General features: G+C 40.1%; 1 long non-coding RNA gene across 5 annotated transcripts; it reads right to left on the reverse strand.

Moving 5' to 3' along the window:
* Nucleotides 1-3: 3 nt before the first annotated feature.
* On the reverse strand, nt 4-15,751 carry LOC116242151 (uncharacterized). Of its 5 annotated transcripts, none has more exons than XR_016465138.1 (7): nt 11,131-15,751; nt 7,378-7,407; nt 4,493-5,376; nt 4,202-4,301; nt 3,837-3,943; nt 2,020-2,145; nt 4-1,577 (listed from the first exon to the last, which is right to left on the reverse strand). It is a non-coding gene; the product is annotated as an uncharacterized LOC116242151 (long non-coding RNA). The 5 variants fall into 5 exon arrangements; XR_016465137.1 differs by having other exon boundaries at nt 4,493-4,725; nt 5,238-5,376; nt 7,378-15,751; XR_016465139.1 differs by having other exon boundaries at nt 5,238-5,376; nt 7,378-15,751.
* Nucleotides 15,752-15,754: the final 3 nt, after the last annotated feature.

Genomic DNA, 15,754 nt, shown 5'->3' on the forward strand with positions numbered 1-15,754 from the left:
CCTTCCATTTGATTTTATTTTGTCAGAACTAGTTTTAATGCTGATAGAATAAATTAAAAATGTAAGAAGACCTCAGTAAATCTATGGTGTAGTAACTAGCAAGTATCAGCTCAATACAATCCTAATACATAACAACAAAGTTGGAAAGCCCCCAGTTTTCAGGGTGGTTTGTTTTCTCTCCTCCATGATTGCTTCAGTTGTATTGTTTCCGAAGAGTTGGGCTGTCATAAGTTGTTGGCACAATCACTAAAGGCCAGCCAGAGATCTGAGCTTTGTACCTGAACATGGCCAGCTGTGTATCAGGCTGATGAACTCTTAGTAGAAAAAAAATGACTCAGAAGAGTCAGCGGATAATTTTTACACGAGGGAAGTTGTCCCATTTAGGTCAGTCTCATGAAGAATTCTCAAGAAATCCACATGCACACTGAGCTGTATTTCATGCATTTCCTGATCCGTGCTCAGAATATCCTGAGTTCACTTACACGTGAAATATCTTTTGAAAAATAAGAGATTGAATTAAGTAGTATTTCAAGTAATTAATGGTGCATGAAATTTCAGTTGAGAAGACATCTTTTGTTCCAGTTTCACCAGGAAAGATCTCTGTTAGAATAAACAGTTTCCCCAATGCACTGCAGACCAGAAGTGACCAAATGTTGTACTAAAATGGAACGTTAAGTGAATAAAAAAGCAAAGTGAGCCTTGGATAGACCTTCTGTCATGTAATTTTTATTCTTATAAATAGTATTTCCAAGGCTTTCATCATTTGAGTGTTGGCATTTGCTATTTACTTCCATGTATTATTTACCTCTTTTGACTATACCACTTCAGATGGTCCCCTGAATCTATCAATAACTCTATTATAATAAAAGTAAATAAATCCCACAAGGGTCTTTTCCTCTCCTTTCTTATTCTTTAATCATCTTTACTATTTGCAATTTGAGCCTCTAAGTAATGCTAATATTTTAAATTGCTAAAGCTCTCAGTCTTGGCCATCCTTTCTAAGCCTGCATTATTACTCATCACCTGTATTCAAGGGTGCAGCGGTATTACAGACTGAATTTTGTTTCTGTTGTTCACCTTAAAAATAATAACAAAAAAACTTATATTCCAGTGTCTGTTTGTTCCTCTTTCAATTCAAGCTTTTGAGGAAGGTTTTGAGAAGCTTTATGGGGAAATATGAAACACAGTGCTCAATGCACTGCAAGTACATAGCTGAATAATTGGGCACATTAGCACTGTGTTTAGGTTGACATGATGACTATTTGAATGGGACATCTATTACATAAAGTGGGCAGATTGCTTCTCTAGACTAAATGGCATTGGTTTTGCTATTGCCTCTCTTATCTGTGTAAGTATCAAGAGCAAAGGGTTCTTCTCCATTAATTTAGATTAGATTCAATGGGAGCACGTTACCTGAGGTGGATGACACCAAGTCAGTGAGTTCCCATCTATTACAACTATAAAACGCAGCCAAAAGATAATGGGAGCTGAAAGAAGTTAGCAGAGCTAACAGTGGGAGTTGCAGGCAAACAAAATGAAGTAGGTCACAGGGCATTCTCAAAAGAAACATATGGTTACTGTAGGAAAAAAAAAGTGTGTAAATACAAGGGAAATATAATTCACTCACTACTTATTAATGATATTATTACTTCTGACTCTAACAAACAAAAGTATCCCAGTGAAACATCTTTGGAGACTGCTTGAATACTATGCTGCTGCTGTGGAGCTTTCTTGCAGATGCAGAGCCCCCATGCTTTTACTTCAGTAGGAAGCAGTGTGAGTTACTCACTCTGCTTTTGCAACCGCTTGTTAGGAAGGGCTCCTTCTTGGAGCTTTGCCTCTTCTGGAGTCCCTGGTGAATTACTTATTGGTTGGTTTGTTGTTTTTTCCACCCCCTCTATTTCCTTTTTTCTCCTCATAAAACAGCGGTGTAGCCTGAAAAATGTGGTCTCACTAAGAAATCTGTAAATGCACTGTGACTTTGTAAATGAGCTCAGGCCATGCTTTTTTGCCTCTTACCATTTTCTTTGTGGTTTCCTCATTTAAACAACTTCAGCATCTTTCTCCAGTGATGTAAAGATGATGTCCAGTCTTCTGTATATTTATCTTTGTTTCGTGTTCCAAAAATACACCAAATGGATGTCCCTGGCAAAAGGAAATGCTTTATGTTACAGGGGGTAGTGCCATAATAGTACGGTATAGCTGCACTTGGGACATTAAGATTTCAAGATGTAAGCATAAACCTCCTCTGCGCAGCTGGCCCAGACATCCCAAAACAGCAAGAAGCTGCCAGAATTGCACTGAAGCATCCTCTGAGTATAAAGAGCTGAAAGCAGAATAACCAATGAATTTTGATTTCTCTGTCACTTTTTGGGACCCTCTGTAGCAATGAAATCAAGTTCTGACCTGTTTTCATACCATGCTCTCTCTCCTGTTTTGCAACTGGTAGCATGCAAAATATTTTTTTTAACACCCATCTACTGCTACTTTGCAGTCAGCCAACTACTGTATTTTCTTACAGGTGGTTCTGAATGCGAAGCATTCTGTGAGGTGTAGCTTCTTTGTTAGGTTATCACCTTCTTGTTGATAAAAATTGAGCATTATTACATGGGATGAAAAGACAGTTGGCATCCATGAGCTTTTGTCTCTGTTCAGTTATATTTAACTTGGAACAGCAATGGGTTTCTCAATTGTGCATGAGCCTATGCCAAAGATTCCTGTCACAGAACTGTGTGCTGCTAAGAATGAATAATTGCATGCATGAGGATCTTAGTTCTTCATAAATTAATAGGGAAGGCAGCTGTCACTATTAGAATTTAAGCCTGGAAAAAACTTTTCAGATCTAATTGTTCAGTCCTGAATTGATAACAAAGAGCAGTTTTAAAGTATACTAAAATAAATGGCTCTGTGTCCAGCTCTTGCAGACACAGTTGCAATTAACACTGTGTTAATAGCATAACTATTATGTTATTCTGAACATGGTTGTGGGCAGCTGGCTGTGGGTGACTTGGCTTGAGCAGTCAATAGACCAGATGACCTCAAGGGGTCCATTCCAAACTCAGCCCTTCTGTGGTTCTGAGCCAAGTTCTATCAGTATAAGATACTTCTTTGTATAGAGGATTTACCTTGTGAAGTAATGACACTTGCCACAAATCTTATTCCTAGCCCCTTCTGATTACTTCCCAATGGGAATTGCTTTCTGGATACTATATACCTGGAGGGTTAGCTGTATTCTCTATCACCAATTCCTGTAGCTAAGGCAAAGCTTCCCAGGAATAGAACTTAGCTCAGAGCAAGGTGACAAGTATGCAAGAAAGTTCTATCTTTCTCTTTGCTATATTCAGTTAAATCAAAGGTAATGGCATACCCCTGGAGACAGAGAAACTGAAGTAGAGAAGAAGCTAAAGGCGCTCTGGGCAATTCTCCAAAAAAACGTGTAGGCATGATCCAAAGTTCAGTGCCTTAATGGAAAGATGTAACCACTGCACAGGACTTTGGCTCATACACCTTATTAAAACATGCATAAGGCTCTATGTACAGTTTATAAAACTGCACTCAAATTTATTGCCAAGCTTTATAGAGAATTTTTATTGCAGATTAAATTGATTATGCAATAACTGGCAAGACAGAGGCTGCAGAAAACCTGACATAACCCTTTTCTCCATAAATACGCATGAATGTAAACTTTTCACCAATACAAATGGTGTTCACAGCAGCATTAGGGATGGAAGTAGGGAGGCCAAAGAAATAAACTGTGAATGACAGGTTTTGGGATGAGGGTGGGACTGCAGGGGTGTCCCAAAGTGACAGCCATGAGCCCATTCCTCTGACCCTACCTGTCCTCAGGCTCTTCTCTGATCCTTCACACCTGAAGAAGCTGCACTGGTCCCACTGTGCCTTTGTCAGGCTTAAAAAAAAAGTCTTTCTGGGAATTTTGTTACCTCTGTGCACAAAAGAAAGATGTGATTGTTAAATCTCTGTATACTGCATTTATCGTGAAAGATAAAATGAATCAACATGATACATACACTCAGAACAAATTTAATTCAAAACAGACACTACAAAAACACTAATGATCATAGCTGTTATTTAATTAAATGGGAGTGAATAAGTTAAACCTTTCAAAGAAAGGTTGAATGCCTTGAAGCAGAACAAAGGCCAGGTGCAGGATCAGTATAAATCAGCATTGCTTTATTGTTACCTGATAAGGGCTGTCAGAAGAAGGCAGTAGTCCTGTTTGTCTGGACTCCTGTTTCTGAGTGTTGGGAATGCAACGTGTAGATCTTACAAAAAGCGTTTTCCTACAAAGAGTTAAAAGAATGTTCAATTTTATTTCTGTGATAAAATACTGACTTCTTAGCAGTAGGAAAAAAAAAAAGCAGTAAGAACAGATGCAAGCCTAGACAGTGGAAAAAGACTTGTGATGAAGAAGAAAGAAAGGCAAAGAAGGAAAGATGAGCCTTAAGACTGCTAGGAGAGGAGGTACCCCTACCAAGGGAAATGCCTTGAGGAGAAAAGCAAGCCAGGAACACAGAGAAGTGCTGCTCTGCTGGACAGTCGCAGGCTGTGTGGAGGCAGCCAGGAGCCCAGCCTCTGCTCCCTTCCAAGTTACTGCTGGGTGCTCAACTCCATTCAGCCCACCTCAGCCCCCTGCTGCTGGCTTGGGCTGGGAGCTGCTGGCAGTGGCTGTTCTCAGGCTTCATCTCTCTCTACGGATGTACAAATCTGCACTTGGAAGTCAGAAAAATGTCAGGACAGGCCTAGCATACAGTAGGAAGGAATACAGCATGAAGCTGCCCCTCCTAGCCCCTCTTAGTTGGCTCTCCGAACCTTTTCCTTTTGTTTGTCATACTTTGTATTATGCCAGGGAACATCTGGGCTCTAGTGACTGCAAATGAAATATGCATACATGTAGCAGATAATTAAACACGTGTCCATCCACAGCTGCAAACAGCAATTAGTCATAGTTTCTCACACCCCTTCGTGCCTTTCCTGCCATCTCCCTCGGAGCGCCCCTTGAGCACTGTGCAAGGCAGAGTATTGTCCTCCTTTCCGTTTGTGTAGACAGCTACACGGTTGAGTTTAAACCCTGCAATACAGCTTTGACTAGCATGAACGTCCTCTGATATACGAATTTCTAGCAGAAACTGCTCTCTGTGTAAGATGTGATACAAGCAGCCCAAATGCAAATGCCTCTGCCTGCCTCCCAGCTGAGCTGGTTTTGTTCCCAGTTGTACCTTTCAACTGCTCACTTCCCACCATTATATCTTCTGTGCTTGAGAATCTCAGCAGATGCCCTTGGCAAAAGCGGGGTTCTCTCCTCCTCCTTTCAGCTACGAAGAAACTTACATTGACCCTGGCACTTCCACTCCAGACCTATGAAAGTCATTTTAAAATTATCCCATTGTATAAGCACTATGTCTGTCTTACCAGAGAACCCTCTGGCAATGGAGTTGTGGGCAGCACATGGTAGCCTAGACCAAGTGCCCTCATTTCTCATGTAATAGAGTCACATTCTCTAGACAGGCAGAACAGAAAGTGCTCAGGGCTACAACCAAGAGATAGCATTTAGGGTCATTTACAAAGCACAACTAAATTCTAGTTTGGTGAAAACCAAAAACTGCGTCATCTATTCCTGAATTATAGCCTCTGGCTTTACATCTTTTAATTTATCTGTATACTAAAATAGAACATACTAACAGGATAGGCTCTAACAAAGGCAATCACGAGTTGGAGAGAAAAGGACTGGGATGTAATCGAGGGGACCACTGTGCCCTGTGCAATGGTTAGACTCAATGGAACTGTATCACAGTCTGGATTACGGTGATTATTCCATGTGGCGTCAGGCAGTAGTTTGAAAGTATAACTGCAGCTTCAGAAACATATTAGGACCTCGCTGGAAAAAACATTTTTCTTCTCATATAGATTAAATGAAGCTGCCTATGTTTCAGTGGGGAACTCTAATGCGGGGCTTTTGTGAATGTCCTGTAACAGCAATACATAAAACCAGCCTGGCTGGCACCAACAAGCACTGTTACATGCACCTGCAATTCAGGCATAGCTATGCTTATGAGAGCACATTCCACCACCAAATCCAGACAAAAATGTTAAGAGTTTTACTATTAGCATCAGTTAACTCATTTTTTTATCTGGGATCCACAGAAAGTTCCAAGATATGTGAACCTTCTTGATTTTAAACAAATGGAAAGGCTAGACAAGGGCTTGTGTGGATATGACACTGCTCAGCTGGGACTTGTGATACAACATCTGCTTGAATTCAGTAAGACCCATAATGTTTTCAGAGTAGTACGGTTACTCATCTCACAATTCTATTTACATAAAAATTGGGTATCTACTCTAAGTTGTCCTTCTATCATCTGTGGAGGGGAGTTAGTTAGTCCACTCCAAAACGTGCACCCATCACCATCTTGAACATACGAGGACATGGCAGCAACAAATCCAGCTTCAAGCTCCCAAGGATCCATCTGGAGCAGCAAGAAGCTCACTGAATAAATTCCCTGAAGATGGATGCAGCACTTGACTACAGGCCTAATAATTGCATTGCTGTACTGCCTAGCTGTACTGCCAAGCCTCTGTACAGTTTTGTCAGCAGGCCACAGTGAAGAAAAGAACAAGCCAGAAAGAATTATCTTCTACTTCCAATTATAGGGAAGATATGTCATTGTAAATGCGTTTGTTGCTGATCCTTTCTAGTATTGAGGTACCCAGATAAAGTGCAGCCAGCTCCTGGCATCTCTGTATTATGATGCTGCAGTTCATCATGATAATTTGGTGCTTGGATCCATGGCAGTAGGTCTGCCAGCATTTCTCTACCTTCTTATTTTTCAGTGTCTTGGTGCTAGCACTGAAAGAAATCTCTATTGACTGTACTGGTTTTGTGATGAGCCAGACAAAGAGATGAGTTCATGCGTATCTTCTCAAATTCCACCTTACACCAAGGAAAGTAGTACATATGAACTGCTTTGTGTGCTTTATATGATTTGAAGCTTGAGAACCCAAGGAGAAAATGTAGGCTGAACCCTACGTGAAAGGCATGTAAAATAGATGTGAGATAGAATATATATTTCCATGTGCTTACAACCCTCTAAAAATAGGTAAGTGAAAGAGTTAATAAATGAAAGGAATGGAAGGATAAAAAGGGGAATGTTTTCTGGAAGCATTTGAGAAAAATGCTAATGGAATGAAAAAAGGGAGAGTGTACTGAAAAAAAATAAAAGATGATTGTGCTATGTCTTGAAGGGGAAAACAGGAAAAAATGGCCTGTAAAAGCATAGCTTTTGTCACTGTATTACTCTGCTTATTGCTGTGCATAACTCATAATAGCTAAAATTACGCAACACAGCTTAAGGTACTTACATGGTTGGTAGCTCTCAGCTTCACAAAACACTGTTGGTAGAAGAATAAATAGTGAGTCAGTACAGAACAAGTCACTTGATATGTGGCTTTAAAAGGCACTGTGCTGTTTAAGGGCAGGAATGCTTTCAAAATCCAAATACACTTAAAAAAATAATAATCAAAGGAGGGTATTACGTTTGTCATTCTGCTGATTCTGCTGTTATTTTCATTAGAACTTGGTAGCATGTTAAGATTTGCAAGTCCCTGTTGTGATTACCATTAGATGAACACAGAGTCTTGACGTTGCCATTTCCTTTAATCTGCAATGCAGCGTTTCTCTTGCTGAGCACATGCTCTATCTGCCACTTCTGATACCCACATTCTGATAGGCGTCGTTCAGAGGAATGTTTAACTCACAGAAATGTTTGTTAACTCACATACTTCCCTCGACTGACAAATGCCCAAATAGGAACATGTTACAAACCAGATGGGACAGAGAGTGTGTTCCAAACAAACAGCCTGTGTTTCCAGAAGTGGAAGAATGGGAAAACCTAATGGTAAACAAGGGAGAAATCACTTTATTTTAGAGAACAGAACCTTAGTCAATGGTACGCTCCTGCTGATTTCATTAAGTATCAAGAGATAACACTTGGTTCTGCTTAATTTCCTTTTGGAACTCACAATCTAGCCAGTCAAACATCAGCTTCTAGATTCTTAAATTCTATTTCACATTAAATGCCAGGTGCCAAAAATAATATCTTCAAACAACAAATACATACTTCAATGTCTGCTTTATAGTTTTACACATCAAAATGGAAAGAACGTTGTATGAATTCAATCAAATATTTATGATAGAAAAACTACTAGAATAAAAATGATGTGAGCACACATCTACCCAAGCTGTCTTCTCCAGAGAATGCTGCAGCCTGAGTGTATATAAATAGACATACTGTTTGAATACATACTTAATAGAAGATGATCTCTTTGCTGTAAGTTTATACAAATAGATGACTTTTTTGCATCCTCTAATTAATGGTACAACTAGTCATGTGTTCTTGAGAGAAGCAAAAGTGTTCAGACCAAAGCCCAGGTTTTGCAGATGAGAAGTTACTATCCAGAAATAAAAATTCTGATATCTGGGGTAGCATCTGTCTCTCAATATGCTCTTCTGGCTTTTTTTCTGTCTTATGATACATGCTGTAGATCATACTGCCTCTTTTAAAAGCCAGTTGCCATCTCTATGTGTGCAAGCCTCAGAGAAGAGTTTTGTAAAGAACAGAGCACTGTGTTCCAGGAGACAGGATTAAACTCCGAAAACATAAGGAACTGAAATAATCAGGGACAAAGATATCAGTAGCTAACAGAGCACATATGCAGGGGAAGAAGCTCACCATCTTTGTAGGCATATACACTGCTGGCAGAGCTGCTGAAATGAATGTAATCTGCGTGGTCTGTTCCAGTTATAGAAAGTCAAGATGCTTTTGTCTGAGGTGGTTGTAAACTGCTGAATCTTATGGCACCAGTACTGAAGCACAGACAGGTACAAAGTTATTGTACATTACAATAGATATGAGAACCGATTCACAGAGAACTTAAGAACGACTTGATGAAAGAGCAAGGTTTTCTTGTTGAAAGTGACACAAGGTAACTTTCAGGTGGCCATGGTTTGTGTGATCTTGAAGAGGAACCTACAAAACCTACAGCAAAAAGAAACTGAAAATGCAACTGAAGAAGGACATCTGCACAGGAATCCACACTTTGCAATTTTCTGTAATGCCAGGAGATTCAAAGTTCTACCTCAGCTCCTTCACATGCCTTCTTCTTCCTCACAAGCTGAGCTCCAGGTGCCTTTCACAGCCAAGTGGCAGCTGGTCTCTCCTTCATGTTTTCGTTTTACCTCAAGAACTGGTCATGGCAGTTGTGACTACCTGGCTACCTTTCAATAAAAAGACCTGGATGATGTATCTATGCATAAATAACAACCTGCCCACATAAATCTGTGTTTTGTGTCATAATAAAGCTGTTGTCAATGGGGTCTACTGATTTTTCCTCACTAGGATTTTTAACCAAATATTCCCTGCTCTCAGAAAGGTGAATTAAAGGGACTGCAGATTTCAAAACTGAAAAACAACCCTGAAGTCTAACATGACCACAATAACACCTCTGTAACCCAACAGAGGCCATTCTACTTTTGCAGTGAAGGACAGAGGAATAAGCAAGTGGAAAATGTTAAGATGCTAAATATAAAGTGCATGTAATGCCAAAAGTTCCAAACAAAAGTAGAAACGTAAGAATGTTGTCGACAAGTAACATTTACACATTTCAAATTGCATTATGCATCAAGCAGCTTGACACCTTTGAAAAAAATATTTACTGTGAAACTAGTAAAAGGAAAATATGCCTTAGCAAGACATTATTTCATTCTAAATACTTAAAAATACACTCAACAAGGATTTCTGATTTCTAAACTAAGAGGAATACCAGCACAAAGGGCACTTACCAAGGCTGCTACATTTGCTACAGGCTATCTGTGGCCTTGATGACTACTCATTTTTTAACGTAAATTTGAAAGCACAAAGGCCCATCCTTAGTCACTGGGCAAATGACTTGTTTGTGAGCACTACACATATAGTGTAGTGTATATACACACATACAAGGGAATATATTGAGATAACTCCTTTTCAAATATGTCAGAACTTTGAAATGGCTTCACGCACAAACAAGAAATGCAGGAAGACTGGAGAGAACCTCCAAAGCAGATCAGCAAAAAGGATTAGATGTTTAAGATTTATGTCCTGCTTGCAAAAGATCAGGGTGAATGAGTTTGTTATTTGTTCTAAAACAAGAAATGCTCATAGGAACCCAACCAACTTTCCACAGTATCAAACCAAGGGTTTGATAATACAAACAAATAACGTTTTATCCCAGTATGGGCAGCCTACCTCACCCTCTCATACACCAAGTCACTGAGCTCACTAGTTTTCATTTGCTCTTATCCCTCTTCTGTAGCAAAGATACGATCAATTGTTTTCAATACTCACTGGAGGAAGAACAAGAGGGAAATCTAATTTGCAGACTCTCAATAGCAAAAGTACTTTAAGGACATTTAGAGAAAGATTTGTCTGTTATGACCTACATGAACTCATTCTGACTCCCAAGAAAGGACTGGACAAGAATTAGCTGATTTCTGATTATCACTTTATTCTTTGTATTTCACTCTCTCTGGAGTGCCAGAATGAGCAGATATTTTTGCAATCAAATATAGCTCTGAAGCCTGTAAGACGTTGTTTCTCCAAAAGTAAGACATCCTAAATTGGCTCTTAGAATTCGAGTCGGATGATGATTATTTTGTGTAGAAGCTTTCCCAATTAATTCTCATACAACAGGCCAGCATGTGGCTGCTGCCTCAGCAGAGCAGCTGTAAGTATTTAATACTTCTGCATTCCTTTGTTTTCTTTGGAACTGTGTGCATATGCTTGGTGATTAGAAAAATTCTGCAGGATAAAATAAGCAACACACCGAAACGACCTGCCACTTAGCATATTTTATATAGCAAGAAGTACACACCTTCATATGCTTGAGTAAAAATAACTCTGTGACCGCACATGATTTCATCTCATTATGTGACTGATTATATATTGGGTCTAGAGCAACTATATGTGTGGATAAAAAGAAACGTTATCAAATATAATCAAAATATTAACTATCATCACCAACTAAACAGCAAAAACTGAACAGCAGCACCAGCTAATAATGGTTAGAAATTGTTCTTACTTGCTCCATCTCACGTTTCACTTTCCTTTTAGACTTTACAGGAACTTTATGTCCTCTGACCCAGCCATCCCCATGACTTCTCTGTGCAAAACTGCCACAGACTGCATATTCTGACGAAACAAAAAAGAGAAGCCACAAACGAATGTTCAAGAGAGCAGGACAGAGGGATCGGTTGCTTTCCAATGGTAGCTCTCAATAAAGGAAGGGTTGCCTATGAAAAATAAGTAAGAAAAACTGAAAGTTTATGAGAGGAAGAAGCAGTAGATACTGGATTAAAATCCTCTGCCACAGGCAGAAATTCTTCTAACAGCTACTATTATAACACTCTTTAATCAGAGGAAAGAGTCAAGAGACCCAATTTCAGTACCCCTGGAATAATGTGGATGAAGAGGCTCGTGAAGTGTGTTTCATTTTACCAGGAGATGTATGCATGGTCCCTATTTATTGACAGAAGAGATAGTCATTTCAATGCATGTCCTTAGGCAGGGTTTATCCCTTAAAATGACAATAGATGTTAATAGGAAAATATGAAGAGAAAGCTCTGAAGATTAGCTTAGCTTTGTAGTATTGCTCAGTTGCTGTTCTGTGTGGAAAATGCGTGATGATAACAGATGTAGAGCTCACTACTCATTAATATTGAAGCGATAAGACACAATAGGGAGAAACCTTCATTATTGAGACCCACCGCTACCGTCTGAGGCACAAAGCACAAGAACAAGTGGCTTTAGCTGCTTGAAAATTACATTTCCTTAGAAATGTACTTAAGAAAACTTTGATATTGTTTTCCTTACAAAATACAATATATTCAAAAAGAGAGGATGCTCACTTTTGCGTATTCACCAGCTTGAGTCACTGACACAGAGAGCAGTCCTTCCAACAGCGTGCAGAATAGAGAGCTACATCCTTGATTCCTACACCCCTGCATAATTAGCAGTGGGGATGCACCTGATATTTAACTGGAATGGCACACCTTCCAAAGGAATTCAAAATTACAGCAGCTGTCTCTGCAGGTTTGTATTAGAAACTGAAAAAATGTGGGAGAAGTCTTCAGATTTTCACGAGTATTTTCTATACTTTATATGCATGTACAGTCAGGCTTTCTGCAATGCAGGAGAAATGCTAATGCAATCCTGAAAGATTTTACTTCCCTTTACTTAAATGAACAGTGACTCTAGCTTAATTGCTCGTGATCAAATATTCCAAATTCAGTGCTGAAATTTTATCTCCATCTTAAGAAGTGTAAATCGAATCAGGCTTACTGAGGTATTCCAGGATAGATGTAGAATTTTGGAACAAAATGGGCAAAAAGAGACCCAGCAAATCAGATTTAGGGCACTCTGAGCAAGCAGCAAGGGGTTGGATTGCCTCAACCAGACACAGTGAAGAAGGGCCTTGAGACAAGTGGGACTTAATTTATAGAGTGAACAAATGAAACTCAAAAAAATATTAGCATATTTCTTGTTTCTAACTCCTTCTCTCTGATGCTGTAGATAAATCTTTATGCTTTCTTTAATAATTGATTCCCTCTTACTACCATTTTTGCCATTCTCTGTGACTCATGGAATTTATAGTAGTGTTAAATTCCAGTTAGACTTATGGAGGAAAAATACTGCTGAAAAAGTTATTAACTCAAGGATTCTATAAAGATGACGACTGTCAGAAGCACAAAGACAGGTCAGAAGCTTGGAAGAGCAATTTAGTATCCAAAGGTACAGACTATATTGAAATATGACAACATTGTCCTGCAAAGGCACTATAAAAATACTACATTTTCATCTCCTATAGAGTGCAAAAACTGTAGCTACTTTGCCTTTTATCTCTTTAACAAGTGCTAAGAAAAACAGAGTAAAGATCTTGGAGAATTTAGACCAATTAATTTACTTACAGTACAGTTCTTGCTCCCCATCGTTAACTTACTGTATTGTCTTTCAGTGATTACAAACCAGTTTGCTCAATCTCTTTATATAAGAGAGATAACAGTAACATAGATTATCCAATGATGAACTGCATTGAGCTGTGGGGTAAGCGGAAAGCTGGTCACTGGTTGAACCTCTCCTGAAATTACTGGCTGAAATTCTTGTGTGCGCCTATCACACCGATGATGCCATGCTGTCGGAGATTAAAATATATGTATATAACAACAAAGATGTCTATAGTGTTGATATTGGGAAGTACATACCTACTTAGATCAGCCAGTAGAAGTAACGTGTGTCACACTGTTTATTTCTGTGCTCCCCAGACCATTCTTGGTAGGCTGAATCAGCAGTACCACATCCTGCATCTGAATAAAACTAACGGTAACCCATCACAAGACCTCATCTGCTGTTACTTGGCAGACTTACAGCCCTGCAGGTTTCTAATCAAGTTCTTCCAAAAAATGCAGTTCTAATGCAGTCCATAACAATATGGCAAGACTGTTGTTGCTACACTCTTACATGCAAACTGCAGGTGTCATACTGCTTCATTAGTGATGTTTAAATGCGTTACTTTTCTACCAGAGCAGCTGAAATACAGAACTGTTCTGCCAAGTTCTTGCACAGATTTAGAGCCATGTTTCTGGAGACTTGATTTAAATATTCACCACTGGTGTTTCAAAATTAATAGCTATCTATCGAAGAGTTACAAAAGCATACATAACAGAAAACATGATCATTGCCTTGCCTGAGCACAGTCTGGGTGCTAGAAGGAAGACCTCAAAGAATTCTTGCTCCTGAGGGCAAGAGCCCTGTAGAACAAAAAACCTGTAGAGAGCACACAGATCCGCTACACTATTACTCAGCCAGGGGGGTGAGGAAATAGGGTCTAGCTTTGGAAAAGAAGCAGGTGTTTCACAAAGGACTTGGCTTGTCACTGCCCTACAGAAATAGTACTCAGAGGTAGGAGTTTGCCTCCCCTATCCCTGATTCTCAGAGAACCCACAGGATTCGTTGCTTCCTGGCCAAACTGATTGTACATGGCTAAGGGAAATCAAAATATAAACCACTCCCTGCCCACAAAATCCTGCATGGGAGATAAAAATAAATAATTAAAAAAAAAGAATTACTCCTATATAGTTATCTGCAATGCAGTGCCCTACACACAGCTGAAACACTAAACTGCAAGCTGCAACTTACTTTTTATGAGGCTGCTTGATATGGGAGGCCAAGTTTCACAGATGAGCAATAAATGCATGGGAGAGCATGTGGTTCCCCACACCCTCTATGCTGACTTCCCGAAAGCCTTGGAGATGCTCTTTAGTAGATGTGCAGTGTAACAGAAGGCACGTTCTATTTAAACCACCTGAGTACCAAGCTTTGTCCAGAGGGGCTGGGAATCAGCCAAAGCACCTGATTAGTACCTGGCAGATTTCAGAAGGCTCCCAGCATTACAGATTCCTCACTTTTCAAAAAGCACCCTTCCAAGATGGGTTAGGTACAGAATATTTCCCTAGGTGGTGGCAGCTATTCCCATAGGAAATGTACAGAAATACTGCTACTTGATTCACAGGAAAAAAGATGTTTTTCTTGACTGGGAAAAGGGGTTGGTTCTAAAAATAGTTTGTGGTCCCATTCTTTTGTATTTTAGTGAGGAGGAAAAAAAAAAAAAAGAGCGATACTTCAATTTTCACAAGAGCAGCTGAGCTGTAGCACTGCCCTAGCTGGCAGGAGAAAGGCCAGGCTGTAGGCAATAGCCTTTGTCTCTACCTAAATTTATTTAAGCACAATAAAGAAATTGTTCTTCCTGCAAAGGGGGGGGTGAAAATATCACGTGTGAATTTTCAGTCCAGTACTTGGCTCTTTGGAGCTGGTATGGATCTATTTTTGCAGGTGTACATTCTCATTTATCCATTGTTTGGAACAATGTGCAAAACTAGGCTGAAGACAACTTGCAAAACGCTGTGGTTATTGCTGCCAGCTTCATGGGTGGGTTCACATTACAGCTAATACAGGTGTTGAGGGGCAGGGAGCAAAAACCCCAAAGCTGTTGGGCTTAGGCTGGGAAAGTCAAGAGCATTGCTCTAGAAACAAGTAACTGCAGTCGCTGCTTGAGTGAATGCTGCTGCTAACTAAAATCGCTATCCAAAAACGAAAAAAAAAAAAAAAGAAGAAGAAGAAGAAGGTTATTTGCTCTGCAAAAGGAAAGACACGTTAGGAGAGGTCTTAATTCCTTTCACCCAAAGGAAAAACCTAGTGGATCCTGTGGAAACCCTCACATCAATTTGCTGTTTGCCTGTGAGGAGGGTCGTGAAGAAGGGGTAAACGCTGCAGCAACTGAGGAAAGAAAGAAAAGGTAAAAATATACACATGTATATGTGTGCGTGTGTAAAGAGCTCCACAAAAGAACTCCCTCCAAGCTTACATCAGCGCCCGCTGGGGGTCAGAGGAGGGGCAGCGGCCATATGAGGGCGGCAGAGCTTTCTGTGAGGAGGAATCCCAACGTCATCCTCCTCACCTGGTCACCCTCAACCGACGGAGGAAGAGAAGACCCAGAGGCTTCCAGACCTCCCCAGCAAGCCCGCAACCCTTCACAGCAACTCCCAAAGCTCGCTGGCTCCACACAACCCCCGCGTCGACTCGCCCCTCATCCACCCAGCACAGCCACGGGCGGATCCGACCCCCCGCTCATTACCACCCTCAGCCCGCCG

The sequence above is a fragment of the Phasianus colchicus genome, chromosome 3 (assembly GCF_987193195.1).
Source record: "Phasianus colchicus chromosome 3, bPhaCol1.hap1.1, whole genome shotgun sequence".
Lineage (NCBI taxonomy): Eukaryota > Metazoa > Chordata > Aves > Galliformes > Phasianidae > Phasianus > Phasianus colchicus.